Source organism: Anser brachyrhynchus (genome assembly GCF_964034855.1).
Source record: "Anser brachyrhynchus genome assembly, chromosome: 1".
Lineage (NCBI taxonomy): Eukaryota > Metazoa > Chordata > Aves > Anseriformes > Anatidae > Anser > Anser brachyrhynchus.
The window spans coordinates 38,971,945-38,991,328 of NC_137694.1; the positions used below are offsets into that span (position 1 = coordinate 38,971,945).

Here is a 19,384-nt window from a genome sequence, read left to right on the forward strand (position 1 = left end):
TAATTAAAAAAGAAAAAGGTATAGAGGACTGTAAAAGTTGGCCCTATTACCTTTATATTTAATACCTTAATGAATGAATTACAATTTATAATCACTACTCCTTACAGAGCTTCTCTGGTTTAGGACAATCGTCTGGAGTGTTAACCACCAGCCTCTGAAAATCACTGAAAGACATGTAATAACATGAATGGGGTCTCACCAATCATCTCTTTCTTACAGCCTTCTCTTTTTCAAGAAAACATATTGGAGATGATGCAAGCTTTCTGAAATCGAGATACTGAAGAGGAAGAGAAGAATTCTCTTGCCTGTGTAGGACTGCAAGAAGTAAGCTTTGACCTCCCAGACCTGCCTGGTTAGCTGTAGCAGAATTCAGTCTGTCACTCCAGTGGCTTCAAACTGAGCACCATGCATTAATCATGAATTTTAAATTTTGTCTGGCAGAACAGACAAAAGAATTTGTTAAAAGCAGATGGCAGCCTCTAATTTCATGCCCTGCTTTGCCTTACCTACAACATCTGCACGCAGCACCTCTCCTGCAAATTAAGCCTTTCACTCAAAAAAAATATATATATATTTGTAGACTGATTTACAGTTTTACCAGTAGTTTCACTAAAACACTTTCTTTAAATTGTCATGGAAGGAAATGTAGATCTGTTTCTACAGGAGACATATCTCATCATGTCAGATTTTTTTATGGTTATAGTAATACTTTGTTTTTTTGCAATAGATGAGCTTGTAACAAATGCTCCATCTTTGTAAGGTAAAGCCAGATCCATCCTACTTAAAGAGTTACTCATGATAAAAACCAACAAGCCTGTACTGCTCTGTGCTGAAAAGAAAGACTCATACTATGTGCAGTAACTGGGTCTATACATTACCTGCAGTGGGAATTGTGATTTTCATTTTAAGTATTACAGCTCTGGGGGGATATCCTGCATGTAAAATGTTTATGCTTTGGATCACCTATAGGAGCTAGCATTAAAAAAATGAGTTTCCCAAAACTCTGATTTTAAGGCAAACTTTGTGTGATGTTGCTCAAGTCTAAACACACTGAACTAATTTCTGAAAATCTGCAGTGAAAAGCATCCTGTGCTTTTAGCTAAGACTAAGAATTATCTGATTTCAGATAATACGGAGCTAGAAAACACCTACCACATTCTTCTTGGATCAAGCTTCTTGCTATTGAACTCAACCAAGACATATAAACCTACCGTACGCTGAAACAATGAGAACACAGAAAGCTAGGCAATTCAATCAATCTTTTCTCCACAAAGGTTGTGGAGTACAGATTTTCCTTGCTGTTAGTGTGAGAATATTCACTTTGCAAGCACCTTTTGAGACATACGTGTATGCTGTTTTTAATTTTGAAGGTGTTTTTTCCTTTCTATGTTTATTACTGTTGTATTTGAGAAACTCACAGACTGTTAATGAACGTGTATGTGCAGCTAGCTCTGTTTGTGGCAAAATCACTAACACCCTGACTGAACAGAGGGGAAACTGAGGCATAAGCAGACAGACCATGCATAAAATCTGTGCTGGAGCTGGTGACCAAACCAAGATCACGGTGAACAGTGGCATGTTTTAAATCCTGTTCCACATGAGTGCAAGTCATACCCAGAGGTCTAGGCAAGGACTCTGCTCGCTTGCTTATGCTCAGGCTGCTTCTACATCCAATACAATATAGAAGCAATCGTATCTTCACTCCTGAGTAATTTAGAGATTAGGGATGTCATCTAGAGTAAAAAAACGTGGGTTCAATATTCTCCTCTTTAAAAGTAGACTTCAAGCCACAGTTCCCAAGAATGAGATTAGTCTAGCAAGCCTGAGGTTATTCTAGGACTTTTAGCATTCTCCATCCATCCTTTTGAAGCCAGTTCAGTGCATTGATATGAAGTCCAGATTTTGGAAGGAACAGATAAAGAATTAATGTGACTGTGACTCTGCAATTTAGTGACCACTTTAGGCACAGAAGGAGGCGAGTCCTCAATTCTGCTCCCTGCTTTTATCCAGTAAATGTTTTGCAATACCAGTATTTGGTATTTTTTTTATATAATTATTAACAATTAGCAATTCTTCCTTAGAAAATAATAACTAAACACATGCAAAAAGGACTCATTTGTAATTTATGAGTAATAAAGTAGCATCTTCCCCAGGTATCTAGTTTCACTTTATGCTCAAGTTCCTGAACAGTATTTCATTCCATCTTTTAATGTATAATACATAGCAGAAAATTAAAAATGAATTTTCCTCTTAATCATGATTACTAATAAACATATACTATTTAGCATATACACAGCATGCAATAAATTTTATATTCTTCCTAAACAGAGGCCTTATTATCCTAACTATTCTGTAATTTTGCATCTCAGAGGACGTTCACTGGTACCTTGTGCAAAAGAACCACAAGACAAGTGGGTTTATGGCCACACGGTCCCTTCTGTGCACTGAATGTCTGCAGGTTCCACCTGGTGCATGTGACGGCATTTTGAGGTACAGTGTAGAAAAAAAAATAAAGATCAAGCTAACCTAGCTATGGCTACTATGGCCACACTGCTCCCAGTACCTGGGCTGGCTCATTTACAGCTAGCTCTTTGCAACGTGTACCATAAATATGTCCTGGTTTCTTACAAGGGTAGTGCTCAAAGCAGGAAGCAGACACACTAGAGAACGGTATTTTTAGAGGCTGGAAACGTGGATATGCTTGGCTAAAACGTCTAAGATTGTGCTAGTTTTTAAACATCAGTGTGCCACAACAGATTTATGGTTGCATAAAGAAGAAATTAGGAAGGTGCTCTGCTCCAGAGGAAGCAGGCTCCAGGGCAGAGCTCCGGACCTTTCACAAGAACATTCTTCTCCCAACCTCCTCCCCAAAAACTGAATCAAACAAGCTGTCTGACGTGGCTGTGGTTATGCAAGTAAAGTACTGCTCTCCCACCTACCACCTCTCTGGTGCCACTTCTGTCACAGGTTTTTCACCTCTATTTTTGTAGCAGAGAGGAGCACAGCCAAAAGGAAGAGGCTGAAAGTGAAGTATGTGGGAGTTCAGCTTGAATGAGTGCTACAAGATTAGACAGATGCACTTTTGTTTTATTTCATGTTATTATGTGATATGGCAAGTCACACAAAGAAAAGCAATTAAAGAACCAGGAACATTTTGTTCATTTCAACTGCTCTGCTGAAGGAAAGGTTTTTTTCCTGGATCTTTGCCTTTGTGAATATATTACATCTATTCTGGATTGCAATCCAAATGTTATGAGAAGTAACTAATACGCTAAGTTAGTAGTGTTGCCTTTGCATAAACACCCTTCAAGCACTGTTTTGCAAAACTTGTCGCAAATGCTCTAAATTACCGGGATACTATTTAATAGACTTAATATTGTTTATTACTGATGAAGCAAAGCCAAACATAAAAAGATTAGTTCACTGAAAATGGTTTTGTCCGCAAAAAGGACAAGTTCTGTCCTCAAAAAAGGATATCATGAACGCTATTAGCCCTTATAGGAAGAACGGACAAGACAAGAAGTGATGGGCAGCTGCTTTCTGGGCAGCTCTAGTGGTCTAAAGACCGGCAGGGAGCTCTCAGGCAGAGCTCGGTGTCATGCTGACCAACAGCGAGTACTGGAGCTAACAGAAAGGTTAGCTGGCACTACAGACACAATCCCAACAGCAATTCAAAACAATCGCATGCAGCTGTCCATGCTCACTGAAATCTGAGAGCTTTGAGATGACATACTCATGGTTATATTCATAAGATGCAAAATGCAACTTGTAAGCAGACGGCACTCATCCAGTCCAGTCCATTCTACGCTCGTAATTCATCTGCTGTGTTGCAACATTGCACTCACTGTTGGCCAGTATCTTTGATCTCCATATGTACTAAGATCTGTTGAGGCAGAAACTGCCACTGAACTTGAGCCATTTCTTTTATCATCACACTAGAAACGCACACAGTGCCATTTCCTCTGCAGATATCTATCCAAGGCACATCCAGTTTGAGCAAGTGTCCGCAAGATGGGATCTCTGGCTCCCTTCCCTCGGTAAGGCACAGGCAAAGAGATGCCCCAGCATTTGAACAGATCTCCAGAGACACAAGCTAGATGTGGATAAATCTCAGGACAGGAACCCCTACGAAGTATGCTCACAGTATGCATGGGTGCTTTTCATATGCCTACGTGTTATAATCCATACCAAGATAGTAGAAATACATGCATGGAGATACAACAAGCATGAAAGAAAAGAGTATTAGAAATAATAGTAAATATATTATCCAAGACCTTTTTCTTCCATTTTACAAGAATCATATAGATAGTACTCAGAGTTGCTAAATTGTTCTGCATTTTTTCCAGCCTTATTTTGACTATACTATAGCACATGAACTATTGTTAACTGAATGTATATGGTTAATAGTTACTTAAAACAATTCCTCTACTGCCTATATTTTTCACCCACTTTAAAAATCCATTGTCAACCCTCCTCATAAAGCGCTACCAGACTAAAACCAGGTGTTACACTCGATGTCTGTAAACACAATCCAAATAGTTTACAGTAAGAGGATTTTAAGTCCTCTATAAGGAGTGTTATGGAAGCAAATTTTATAAAAAAGCTCACTGCTGACCAAAACTTGCCCTTGTTTATATGATATACACCTCATAGAAGATTAGCACAGATATTGTAATATTTCCTAACTATCCTTTTTGTAGAGTTATCCGTACTTAGATTGGTATGTAAATTAAAATTTAGCTCATCAAAAGCACAAGATATATTGAGTACTTTCAAGTAACTACAGAAAAGAGTAATCTAGAAATCTTGCTGTGATATCTGCCCAACTCGTATTTATAAAATATATTCTCTCTCATTTCAGCATTAGCAGCATACTGCTAAAATGGAGTTAAGCCGCAGGTTGGTTATTATACCTTTGCACACTTATACAGTATCTTCTAGGGTTAAGCATAAAATCTACTTAAAAATTACAAGTACTTACGTAATCTGAATTCATTTCTGGCTTTAGAGTAGGTTGTGTACATTCCTACATTAAAATTAAGAAAGTTGTGCAAGAAATTGTCTTGTCTCTATCGTTTTTTCATCTAGTGTCTTTCCTCAACACATGCAAGCAGTTTAATAAAGATGGTACTTTGTGAGATTAAAGAGCTAGAGATAATCCAGGAAACTGCAAATAAAATAACAGGATTAAGTTATATAGTTAGCTCACTGGACTGAAACAAATTTAGTTCACTCTGTTGGGCTAAAATACATATAAAACCTTTTACTTCTACTAAACCTTCTTCCTGAAAGAAGCTTATTTACATTAATATTACAGTATATCATGAATTGAAAATCTTAAATATATTTATGTATATTTAGGACAAAAAAATCTAAAAATTAAATTAGTTTTGTATTGGTCTACGGATTTGAAAATCAGGGTAGCATTTTCTAATACTCAGACTTGAAGTCAATGTTCATGTCTTGTTTACTGGGCTAAGGAAGTTAACATTTTTTGTTAAGGAAGTTAACATTTTTTGTTATTTTGTTTGATTGCTGTTCTTGAGAGACAATAATGCCTTGTGGAAACAAAAAACATCACAAACAAAAGTCAAAAGAAACTTCCCATGCAATATGCCTTCTTGAAGTACATGCACACAAATATACATAAATACAAGATATACTTTCATCTAATGAATATAAGGTGTTTGTTGATATCTTAATTCAGGAAACAGAAACTCTTAGCACACCCACCAGGATGAGGATGTCTGCTGTTCGCAAAGTGGCTTATTTTCTCCGAATTAGTTAAGAAATTTGTTCTTTCCATCTCCCTTCCTGCCTCCCTTGGCTCCCACTGATTTCCCCTTACTTAATCAAGCTTACAGTGCTTAGACACCAGAAGGCAGTAATTAAGACAGGATTCCTACTGATGAATCAATCTACGTATGTATTTCTTCTGTTCTGGGAGCAAAGAGAAGCTGCCTTCTACTGGAACAAAAATGGCGTCCACCCGCCGCAACTGCCGGGCTGAGGCTGAAACCCAGACGGAGGAGCCACAAACCTCCCAGGACAGAGGCCTACATCTAGACAGACCTTCTGAGGACCAGAAGAGCTGCCCAGACACTCACTTGCAGGAACTCCAGATTCTGGCAGTCCCCGTGGGGCCTGAAGGCAGAGGTGGGTGTTGTGGGCGCAAGTGTGGCCAGCTGGGTGAACGCTCAGGGCCTGGGGTTCTACAGTCTCAGAGACACCTTCGGGAGACACCAGACATGCTGACACTGGATGGGGTGCACCCGACCTGGTGGGGCAAGAGCCTTCTGGGCAGCAAGCTGGCAGGGCTTATTAGCAGGGTTTTAAACTAGATTCAACAGGGGAAGGGGTTGTACCACTGAGTGACAGTATAGAACCTGTGAACACTGACACTAAGAAGCAACAGGGAAATACCTGTGAATTGTCCCAAAAGAATTAGGGAGGGCTTCTCTAAAAAGGCGATGGGGCCGATAGTCCAGCTGAAGTGCCTCTGCACCGATGCATGCAGCATGGGAAACAAGCAGGAGGAGCTGGTAACTGCAATTAGAAAACTACAATCTGATTGCTATCACAGAAACGTGGTGGGAAGAGTCACACAGTGGGAACACTGCAACTGAGGGCTACAAGCTTTTCAGAAGAGAGAGGCAGGAAGGGAGGGGTGGAGGTGTTGCCATCTATGTTAAGGAATGGACAGTTTGCAAAGAGCTGCTGCTGAGAAACAGCCACAGACAGTGGAGAACTTGTGGGTAAAAATTAAGGACCAGACCAGTAAAGGACACCTTGGGGTTGGGGTCTACTACAGGCTGTCTGATCAAGGGGACCCAGCAGCCGAGGTCTCCTTGCTTCAGGTACAAGAAGCATCACACTCAAAAGCTCTCATCCTGATGGGGTACTTCAACCACCTGGGTGTCTGCTGGGAAAGCAGCAGAGGGGGCTGTAAGCAACCCAGAAGACTCTTGGAGCATGTCAAGGATAAGCTCCCGGTCCAGATATTAGACAAACCAACCAGAGGAGAAGTGTTACTGGACCTGGTGCTCACCACTGTGGATGAACCCATTGAAGAAGTTAAGACTGGAGGCAGTCTGGGTTGCTGCAGCTGGCTGCTTAGTCATCGCAAGGAAAAGGAAGCTGGGGCGTCCTCCCTGTATGGTGGCATCACTAAAGAGCTGCGTGATGTCCTGGAGCTGGCCATGATGCTTAAGGGCAGATGTTGGCAGACCTGCCCATCTCCCACTGAGGGCATGGTCAGGTATATGGTGATCTACAAATCTGAGGGTAGTAGCCAGAGTGGCCAGTCTCAAAGAGATACTTTGCAGTCCTGCTGTAGTCCCTAGACACGCATGTAGGGCTGATAGCCAAGCATTTGGCTCAAGCATGCTTCACGGCAAGCTAAGAGGGCAGCTGAGAGAAATGATATACTTGGCACAAATGCAGGTACCATGACAGCATCTGCTCCAACATATACCGAAGTTGAAATCTCCACAAAAGCCTCATTCCTTTAGCTCACTAGTTCTGCCAGTTCCAGTAACCTGGAGTCTTTTATAGACAGGTAAATGAAGTATATTGACTCATATTTATGAGATTATATTTACACACATAAATTTATACAAATCGCAAATATAAGAGATTAATGTTCATCACTTCTACCATGCAATGCATGATAGACCATTTGCCAAGAGAAGGAAACACACACAAAACTGAGATGACAAGTAGAAACTTACCAGTGAACTCCTATAATTTATTTTCATAACTACAGCTCTCAAATACCGTTAATGTAATTGCCATTTATTCATGATCTTATTATGCAGTGGTTAACAGAGACTTGGGAAATACATACACTGTGTGTAAATTGCCTTTAATAAAAGCAATTAGACAGTTGAATGAATATTGTTCATTACCACCTATGAGTACAGGGACATCTGGTGGACAGTACAGTTATTTGATATTTTTGTAGGTACTTTCCATACATGTTTTTCTGCAAAACTCCATAGGGTACAAATTTAATCTGCTCAATGTCCCACACCTAAGAAATAAGGCATATCTTTATATTATTTTGTGACCTTTGATATGTAAATCTTCAAATAAATTAATTTTAAATGAATATCTATCTCAACTAAGATAACTTTTCATTGTCTTTCAGCAGACATCTATTTAGTTTCTCTTAGTCAGAACTCGTGGTAAAAGTGAAAATATATTTTCTTCCATAACACTTCAGCAAAAATAGCAAAATTCTATCCGGGACTTTGAAGTATATTTTGGTCCCAAGTTTAAAATGAAATTTTCAGAAATCAGTTACATCTTGTATTTAATTCTGGGTCTGTAAGTACATGAGTGTACCTACTTCACAATAACCCTTACAGCACATGGAATCCAGAAGTCCATGGAGCATTGCTAAAGCAAGGCAACCCTGTAGCAACAACAGTGGATCTTCTCTAGTAGTTTTTTTCCTAGCCTAACACAAGCAAATATGTTTAGAAAACCTCACAATGGACAACAGCAGTTAAATACTATGAATGAAATAAAATTGAAAAGAAAAAAAAACTACTAAAACAAAACAGACCAAAACATCTGACTAAAGACTGAGCTGAGAACACATTCCATAATGTCACAATATACGGCGAGAAGATGCACGTTACTGTTCAGGAAAATGTCTACGTTTCTACAATGTTGTCAGAGATCTGGTAACAGAACAGGGGCCCAGGGCAAGTAAGGGAGCGTGCACAGCAGAAGGGAAGACTACGAAGGGAAGTAAAGAGAAATGTGGGCTAAAAAACAGATAAGAATGGAGAGGAAAAAGGGATCAGTAATGTGGTTTGAGGCTACAAGACTAAAAGAAGGAGCAGAACACAAAGAGGAATGGAAAGAAGATGAAAGGCAATGAAGGCAAGGCAGACCCTGGTAGTAGTCTGGGACAAAAAGTAACAGTGAAGAGATGCAAAAAGGAGGGTAGAACAGCAGAGTGTGTGAAGAATGAGAATGTGGAAGAAGAAAGGGTGCATGCATAGCTAGAACTGTGCAGAAGAATAAAGTGGCACTCCATGGAGAAAAAGAGTTTCACTTCCAGCAGCTATATGGGGGCATGATCAAGGAAGATGAATGTGCTATTTAAAGAACTTTTCTGAGTTCGAATTTATTATTAAAGATTTGGGGTAAGATTAGATGTTTTCCCTGGCATAGCCTGAAACCCAAACACATGTTAAAAAAAAAAAAGACAAGAGGTGGATAAGGAAATGATTAAAGGGTTTGTATGATTCACATGAAGTAGAGTCAGGGGCTAGATGAAAGAACAAAACCATCAGGGACTGTTTGAACGCATAGCGACACAAACGTATTAAGCAGCATAGACTAGGTATTTTGGGGTAAGAACTTCAGTACATTCATTACAGAAATGAAAGAGGATAAAAAAAAGGGAAGAGAGCACTGCATGGTAAGCACTGAATGGCTAGCCATTACAGAAGAGGACAAAAAAGGAAGGATGTTTAAAAGCTTCAGCAGTGTTCTTTTGAATCAATGATTCTGAATATGTTACATGCCTCATTAAATGGAGAAAAAATACGAGTTTTACACTGGGCAACACAAAACATATCAAGCTCTTAGGACACTTATTCTCATAAGTTTCACATCAATTCACATCAGTAGTATAATAGCATTAGTCCCTGTAGAAAATATAATTCAGGAAAGAATGAACAATGTAGAAGTAATTTAGTGCAAGTTTGGCTTAAACTATCATCTAGTTGACATTCTGATTTTAACTAAATGACTCCCAATTATTCATGGATAATTTTTAAAAAACTTCCCTGGATAATAAGTGACATTTCCAAACAGAGAACATTAGAGTATGCTAGGCTGACCACACTACAGTTTTATTCATTCTTTTCTATTTGTGTAACCTATCTGGTATTGTCTCTGAAAATCAACTTCTGCCTCCTACTTTACCAGATAACGCACACGGACTGCATACGGTCTTATCTCTCTGCACACATGTAATGGCTTGTATTTTCACTCTACAGTGTTTTCTTCAACTTTTTTTTTTTTTCTTTAGAAAGGATGCAGAATTTCCCTGCTATCTAGGTTGTGTGAGGAATTCAGTATACCCTTATCAGGATAATCTGTGTTGAGCCAACACATTGCCTTCTTGTTTCATCCAGGCTTTTAGCAAAAGACCAGGTAAGTACAGCTTCTTTCTCCGGCTCCTGTCCCCAGAACTTCTCAAAATTGTGAGATTTACACTGCTGAGAAATAATACACTGATGATAATCTCACTAAGGGCCAACCTGATAAAGACCTGAAGGAGATCTACTTACTTCTGAAAAAGCAACAGATCTGTGGTTAGAGCTTTTTGTTGGCTATGGGAGATTTCTGCTCAAGTCCTTGATCTGTATATGCCTCAGAATAAAGAATTCATGCTTTATTCTCCATATGCCACATGATTAATTGAACAACTAGACTTCCAGATGAATCTTTTTTCAACCAACACCACAAATTCTACTCAGAGCAAATAATTAAATAAAAATTGATCTGGAAAGGAGAGCAAAGCATTTCAGTGTCTTGAAGAGGCTTGTCCTTATAGAATTCCCATATAAAAGGCAAGACCAATCTCAAGTGCAATGAAAACACCCCTTCTAGGTCTTGTCTCAGGTCTACTTAAAAACTGAAGCAAAGCCACTAAGTGACCTGATTTGAGTGGTTTAACTACCTCCCTCCTTGTGAAGCTTGGCTCCAACCAGGATGTGGCAGAAGTTGGGCTCTGGGTTATTGGCCATTTCATGATGCAAGACTCATTTTCCTTCTCGCCTCCCCATTAAAGTATCTAAATAGCTCCATTTTGTCCCAGTTTTTTTTTTTTGAAAACCTCTGAAATCTTTGAAAATGAACTTTGTTTTCAGACTATTTTTATCTTGCATTTTTGACTCCAAAGACTTCACTTCAGTGGGTCTTGATCAGCCTTCTGTACAGCTCAATAGCTGCAAGGAATGGGTGATCCACACCGTAACTAATAAGCTGTTAGAGATCTGGTTGGCAGCTGGTGTGATATCAAAGCGAAGGTATCTTTGTATTGCATCAGACTCAAAGCAGTTTTGAAAGAATTCAACAATTAGAGACAAGAGAACGAAAAAGAAAGCCAAAGACCGAGCCAGAATAAGCCAGCCTCCAGGCAGAATAAAGTTTAAGAAAGAAAAGATGTAGCTTATATGCTAAAGTAGAAGAGTCAAGAAAACAAATTACTATGCATCGGAGCCAAAGATTACAGTCAGTGTCTTTCTACTACAACTGAAGAAACTATAACAGTAGTAACATTGCCAAGAGAGCAAAGATCAATAGCAGTAGAAGAATGGATAGAGGGAGTTATGACAACATTAAGACAACAAAAGAAAGCTAGCAGCCTTTGCCAAACTTATACAGTCCTCTTTGGCAAAGGCAGGGATCACTGGGACCGGCAACACACAAGACATTAATGAGGCCACAGTGACTGAACAGTCCTTTCAAGCAGCAGATATGCACTTCTGAAGTATTTGATTTCTTCAGTGATTGATCAAAAGAAGTTAATATACAGAATGCTAAAAGCACTGGATTCTTCTAAAGTCTCTTACCTTTAATGAAAAGAATTTATAGGGTTACACTCAACAGATGAGGACTGGTCAACTAGCAGCCGATGAGTCAAACAGGGCATACAAGGAAATTTTGGCTAGCCCCTGGAAAAGCCTATAGCTGTAAGACAAGCCAGCTTTTCAGTCCTCTGAAAAGTAACAAGAGAAAGCCAAAGTGAATTTGAAGTGGGCCAAGTGAGAGCATTTCCAATCATTGAACACACCTGGCTGGCCAGCCAAACAAACCAGTAGCATTTCAGGAGGAGAAAGGTAAATTGCATAAGAATGAGAGAAAGGGTTTGACTGTGGGTAGGACAGTTCAGAACATTTGAGTCTGATCTAGAAATACATTCTCTGGCCTAGAAATAAAGTCAGTGCTCAGTCTAACTGCACACAAATGTGGAGACACCAAAGCTGCCCTTATGCAGGAGGACCCCTTAACTTAGTGCTAACATTGATGCTCCTCATGTTCTGCAACACATTCCTGGGCACTGGGACTCCAAGGGACATTTGGTTAGAGGTGGCCAGCTCTGTACATTGATGCTAGGCCTTAGCTGGCAAGACTTAATAGATGTGAGCTAACTGTGTCCAGTACACCTACATCTTACTATGCTATGTCATTATATTATTACTTTACATGATCAGGGCTTCACAACATCACTTAGTCCCTCACTTTTAATAATGGAGAATTAATTATAAAAACATCCCACTTTAACACCTGCACAGGAATAAATATGACCATTGAAAATAAGCTGCCTATCTACTTCTTATTTTTTTTAAGTATATATACCACCACCACAAAGGTATGCTATTCATACTGAATAATATTATTCTCAGACTGAATCTCTTTTTTAGTTTTAGAATCCAGCTATAAAATTTTTCCTTAGGTACTTTATTGAAACATCTCTGATAATTCTGGCATAGACTTGTATAATTTTGGCAAAGTAAACTTGTAGCTTAAGCCTCACATTAATTTCAGCGTGTATTTTGTGCCCTCATTTTATAATGGGGTGCTGCAAAATGTTTATTTTGGCCACCTTCTTAACGAAATTAGACTCCAGGAAGGAAACTACTAAAGGTGATAAAAAGAGAGTTTAAATTAGTGTGCTTAAAAAAAACAACAAGAAAAGTGAAAAGGAAAAAGATATTTTCTGCAGTGTTCCCTTGCCTCTAATGGCATGAAGGACTGTGCAGAGTGAACTGCCTACCACAGGTCCTCTAAATCTCTGCCTGAAAAAGAGGGAAGAAACTCATTCAGTTACTGTAGCAATAGCCATCTTACTTCTGTTACTGTACCATGCAGCAGTTTGAAGCATCTGGAATTCTTTGGGCAAGACAACACTATTCCGTAAGCACAATAGTATCCCAACATACTTGCTGAGCAAGTTAAAGTAGAACATGAATAATTTTCATTGAACAAAAGAAGACAGTAATGAAAATAATTTAAAAAATAATAAAGTAGCACTGTTCTGCAAGTATTTGTAACGTATCAGGCCCTCAGCCTTCTAAAATTAATTAATGCTTTAATGAAAGTTGTCTGTTATCTGACTAACAAATTTAGTTTTTCTAATATCCAGCTACCCTGGCTTTCAATTAAGACTCCAAGAGCCAAGAACTGATTAGAAAGGACATCATAAATGATTTATGAATGTCCTACTTTTGTGTATGGTACATTTATTATTCCACTTAATGTATCCATATGGTTTTCTAATTCATTCATTACTGAAAGCTTCACATTACAGTTATTTCATTAAAGGTTATATCCATTTTCAGGAGTTTCTTAGGAAGCACATTTAAAAATTAAAGCTACAATTGAATTTTTGATTTAGTGTATGGATTTCAAAGCATCTATTTAATTATTGTCCTATTACCTATTTCTGAAGCAGGCAGTTGTCGACTTTTTTTTTCCTGATCAACATTCAATATCTTTCTTGCTATTTCACAGTGTGTTTAGTCTTTTAAATTCACAGTTAATGTTTCCTTGTTATTCCAGTTCCAGTCAATAATCCCTTGCTGCAACCACTAAAGTATGTATAAAGTGTGTCAAAAAGGCATTCTCATAGCTAATTCCCTCCCCCCTGCCCAGCCATCCTTTAACAGAGTATTCCTACCAGGGTCAACCTAGAAATCCTTCAGCTTCTGTCTTAGTAGGCAATGGACAAAGGGGAGAGGTCTTTAACCAGTGTAGTTATAGCATAAACACAAAAAGTGGACGAAAGGGAGTGAGTATTTTTAATTTTCAGGTAAATTTCTATTGCCTGTATATACTTCCATTGTGGCTAACTAGGCAGAGCATTGTGCTACACCTTTCCAGAGAAAGCCTATGAGAGGGATTTGAGGATTTCTGTTTTCTTCTTCATCATCATCACATTTAGGCAAGGAGTATCATTTCTATAGTGTTTTAGCTTTATTTTGCCCAACAAATGCAAAGACTTTAAAAGAAAAGAGCAGTATTTATCTTCCTAGCCCAAAACGTTTGTTTTAATGACCTGTCAGCTCAGAATAAGGTACTTTGATAAAACTGCATGGTACAGTACCTGAAATGAAACTATGAAATTAAAATATCATATTTATTTGTAAGTATTAGCCTCAAGAGCTCTGTTCTTAATTAGGCAATATATTATGTGTTGCTTGAAGAAAGCGTATCAGCAACAATTTGGCTAAACAGTGCAGAAAGAGATAAATGTTGCCAGACCAGCACAGGATTATAACCAAAGCGATCCTTATTTCTTTCAGTGTGTTTTCAAAAAACACCAACAATGTTTCTAGTATAATCAGTAACAGCAAAAATATAACCTCTTATTGTAAGGCCACCAACAGGAAAAGGGGCAAAAAAAAAACAAATTAAACTCATTTAATGACATTGTGTAAATCAAGCCAAATTGACTTTAGCATATTATAAACGTAAAAATCCTGACTATATTGTCATTGATTTCTATGTTGCAGTTTATTACACAATGATGATTCCCAAAGAGAATGCGTATCCCCAGCCAAATCTGTATGAAGCAGACATTCCACTTTTATTCTCCAACAGCTAATAAAGTCTGAAATTCATATTTAAATAAACATAGATATAAGCTGGCAAACACTTTCCTACACTATTCATCGATATTATATTAGCAGCCTTGATGCATACCCACAACGCTTTTCACAATGCTTCTAGCATGTATTCAGAGAATCGGAATCACAGAATGGTTTGGGTTGGAAGGGACCTTAAAGCCCACCCAGCTCCACCCCCCTGCCATGGGCAGGGACACCTCCCACCAGACCAGGTTGCCCAAAGCCCCATCCAGCCTGGCCTTGAGCACCTCCAGGGATGGGGCACCCACAGCTTCTCTGGGCAGCCTGTGCCAGGGCCTCACTGCCCTCTGAGTGAAGAATTTCTTCCTAATGTCTAATCTAAATCCACCCTTTTTTACTTCAAAGCCATTCCCCCTTGTCCTGTCACTACACTCCCTGACGAAGTCCCCACCCAGCTCTCCTGCAGGCCCCCTTTAGGTACAGGAAAGCTGCTGTAAGGTCTCCCCAGAGCCTTCTCCTCTCCTCCAGGCTGAACGACCCCAGCTCCCTCAGCCTGTCTTCATAGGAGAGGTGCTCCAGCCCTTTGATCATCTTTGTGGCCCACCTCTGGACTCATTCGCACTACATCCACTTGAAGTATTTTCCACCAGTTTACTGTGGTGCAGAGCCAAATAAGAATTAGCTCCATCCCAGATTATCAGTCATGACTGACCTTCAAAGGAAGGACAGCAAAACATTACTTGAATGCTTTTAGCAACAACAACAAAGACTTTGTACCTCTTTGCTTACCTCCCTGGGTTCTTCCCCTTTCCACGAACTGTTTCAATACCAAGGGGACTGAAAAACCACTGTTCAGTTGACAGCTCGGTGATCATTTTCAAATTCCAATACCCTCCCAGCCTGTGCACTTCATTTATGAATTCAATATTTATTTTTGGTCAAAGAGATGCTGAAGTGCAGTAATACTTGACCTATGAGGCTTTGTAAAGAGTGTGTTCCAAAGATCACTTTCTGCTTCCTAACACTGTTTCTCTGATTCAATAAGTCATCATGTTTTAAAAATATCATATATTAATGTAGTTATATAAAAATATGTTATTTTTCTTTTTCAAAAGCTGTTTTTAAAAGGCTTAACATTTAAGGGGTTGCACACAAAAAACACACTATGAACCACCTATTGAGGAGCTTTTGAGAAGCTGTCACTTTCCCTAACAATGATGTCAGAAGTGGAGAACTGGAAAGATTATTCCAGAGGCTGAACTGCCAGATCCAACAAAACATTGACTGATAATGAAACACATGCTGTCTTGATGTCTTTTTATCTGAGTGCCCTTTATCTGTCTTTTAAATGTTATTGTAGAGGAACTTGGCTTTCCACAAATATAGTTCTCTGAGGGCTCTAGCAGAAATAAAATTAAAAAAAAAAAAGTAAAAAAAAAAGTATGCTTCTTCAGTCTTTATTCCTGAACACTATCAATGCAATGCATAGATTTATTGTGGGGAGTTGTCAAAATATTTATTTATGGGTGCGTCTCACGGTGGGTCATTTTGTTCATTTATGACATTGGATGTCACACACCCACGATTCCAGTGATGGCACCTGGAACTGTGCATGCCAGTAAACTCATCCCTCTCCTCAGCCATATTTAGACAGTAACAGGATTCAGCTCATTATAAAAGGAAAACAGAACATAGATCGAACTGCTGAAATGCAACCCTGTCTGTACTGTTACGGGGGAATGGAGTCGGTGCAGCTCCAACCAGGAAGGGGAGCAAGAGCAGCCAAGAAGCTGAAAGGCTGCAACACCCAAAATGTAGCTTGTGCATTGTCATAAAGGAGACAAGCAAAGGGCAGGGATGGAAAATCCACTTCACTCTAACATTTTGTGTCTTTCTCCTGGAAATCAGCACAGCATGGCCAAATAAATGGGGCCATGTAATAAGGAGGCAGCAGGGGGCTGTTTTATTTTTTTTCCTCTATTTCAAGGACCAAATCAAAACACATACAAGAAATTTGTACTGGACCAGCCTAAGATTAACGCTACTTTGAATTTTCAGTTGACTGAACAATGTCTGTTGGGTCAAACAAATGTGAGTATGAGACATGGGCTATCAGTACCCCTTTGCTCAGTGACTAAATCACGTGAAATGAGAAAGACTCAAGTTTAGTTTTCTCTTCTGCCTCCTTTAGGGCAAGGCTTCGAGCCAGGTCTCCCACAGTTGGGTATACAGCCTTTCTGTCACATCTAAGTTCCCCTGCATTTTTGAGACATCTTGAAAATGCTTAAGTAAAAATGAAGATCTTTGATTTGGCGGCAACTGTTGCTGAATGCAATCCAATGTCATGGAGAATCTCTGTTTTGCCAAAAAGTGTTTTATCAATTAAAAAAGCTTTTCCTGGAGAAAAAAAAAATGGAAAAAAGGAAAAACATTCCTTTCTCCTACACACAAGTATCTACTTTATAGCTGGGACTGGCCAATTAAAGGGAACATGCAGCTGAAAGAAGCATGGAACAGTTGATACTCACCTTATCTTTTTCTTACAGATGAACTTTACAACATTAACTGCCAATGAAAATTTAACCTTTAGTTTGAAAGCAATGACATGCCTGCTTCTGAAATCCAGTTTTCATTTAAACTGTGCAGCTCATGAACACTAAATGACTTCAAGACACATCTTCACTGAAAAAATGATGGAAAAGGAAAACTTTGTAATCAAAGAGGAACTGGGTAATTTAGGAAAAATATTACTAGCTTTTGTTCAAGTTTAGCATCCCACTGCATGATACAGAAAATAACTCCAAAGTTGCCAGCAGTAAGCTAATCAACTAAAGCACTGGGTTACTAAATATTCCACTAACATACTATTAACTTTTTGCTAGTCAGACGACAAAAAAAAAGCCTTAAGGAGGTCTGAGTGCATGTTACAACCTAATGCAATCTTTCCTGTTTTCCACGAAGACTGACAGCAAACACAATACCATGATAATGGTTCAGCATGCAATTATCCCTGCTGAAGTGCACAGAAGGAAGCAGAAAGCAAATGAGGCCAACTAATGCAGACTCTCTAGATTTCTTTGTGCAAACAAAATCCAGAATGACAGAGCTGCAGGCGACTAGGTCTGTTTGTAAGGCTTGCTGCAGTTATGTTGCACGCAATGTAATTACTTAAGAAAGGACTAAGATAACGATGAGCATCAGTCTTTAATTAGAAGGTGGACTTGAGTTTAGAAGCAGAATGCTGTAAAGATCTGGTCATGATGTAAAATGTAAAGGGACGCAACAAGGGTACTGACTGATAGTGCCCACTGTTGTAATGTGTGACTAACATTTAGAACTTGTTAGCAATTCAGCGCTGTAATTATATTAAGATCTTAAAACTTCACCATCGATCAGCACAGCACTTGTCCTCTGTTGATTCAAGCATCAGACAAATACATGACCTGGAAACAGAGAGGGACCATTTGATACCCCATTGGATCTGGAGATCCTACTCCTCAGAAGGCTCCTTTGAGAAGTTACTACAGAGCTACAATCTTGTATGAAGTCTCCTCTGCCCAGCCTAATACCAATCCCTCTCTTAGGCTGGCAATAACAGGCCTCAGATGCTCAGTGGCAAAAAGGGTCTTCTGACTTTTTGTTGCATCTCATAGACGGTCAGCTTGGCTGTTTGCCCCAGCACTGGTTGACCTGCCAGTTTATGGACTACTTATTCTCCTGACTGATAGCATGTTTATGCCTCAGTCTTGCTCCATTTTGTAACTTATTATAATTTCAAAAGTGTTTTGACCACCTCTTCACAAGGCCTACAGAGGGAGTGCCCTTAGGGTACTTTTACTGAAGGAGAGTACACATCTACATCTATCCCAGTGAAAAGAAGGACATTACCAGAGTGGATGTAATAGGAAGATAAAATTTGAACATTTTGAGTAACTTCCAAACTAACTGTAGTTAGCTGGTCACACAACGTAACATGTCATACAACACGTGATGGGAGGCAGACAGTTCATGAGCAACACTTGCTTTTAGAAACTCTGTTCCACAGAAAGAACATCCCCCAGCCATCATCCATGTCTCTCCTCTCCTGTGTACCAAGCCCCCCAAATTAAGAATTACTTTTGGTTTGTGGTCTCCTAAAAACAGTCCTAAATTTCTGGTCTAATGGATCACTCAGCCGTCAAAGTTTCTCACAGACTTCCATGCATTTTCATCAGTCAGACACATTAAAATGTAAATTTGCAGACTGTTTACCATGGCCTCACTGAACCCACTCCAGGAACAACTGAGCTCAGAGATGCAGATTGTCCAGCTCTGTATTAGCTGGACAGATGCTGTGCCAACAGAGGCTGCACAGAATTTGAAAGCCAGAAGAGTTTCTGACATAGAGAACAACAACAAAAAAAAAAGTAGAGACTTGGTCTTATATCAAAATAAGGTGTTCAATATCAGGGAAAAGAGCGGTGAGACTATGGAGAAACATTCAGTCAGTGGAGCGGAGAGCTGGGGAAAACTGGAACAGCTATCAGTGAACAAACATCATTGGAGCATATTCTCAGGTCTCACTGAAATGGTAAAACCTATGGAAACCAGTAGCCAATACTCTGTGACGCAGCCTTGAAAAAGAGGGGACCTTACATTACCAAAATCTCAATGAGAAGAAATGTGTATTTTCTGTTTAAAGAAAAGCAAAAAGCAAATTCCACACTGTTCCATTTGTATGAAGACAAAAAAAAAACCAACAACAAAAAAAACCCACCTCTATTAAA

General features: G+C 39.2%; 1 protein-coding gene across 2 annotated transcripts in view; it reads right to left on the bottom strand.

Moving 5' to 3' along the window:
- The window catches only part of PTPRR (protein tyrosine phosphatase receptor type R), a 144,633-nt gene that overhangs the window by 109,034 nt on the left and 16,215 nt on the right, over positions 1-19,384 (bottom strand). Inside the window, exon 1 of one of the 2 annotated variants that reach the window (XM_080579606.1) lies at positions 11,601-11,740. The exons of the other annotated variant lie outside the window; for it this stretch is intronic. The gene's annotated coding sequence lies outside the window, so the exon portion shown is untranslated. Of the gene's footprint in view, positions 1-11,600; positions 11,741-19,384 lie in introns of those variants that run through there. 2 annotated transcript variants of the gene reach the window in all.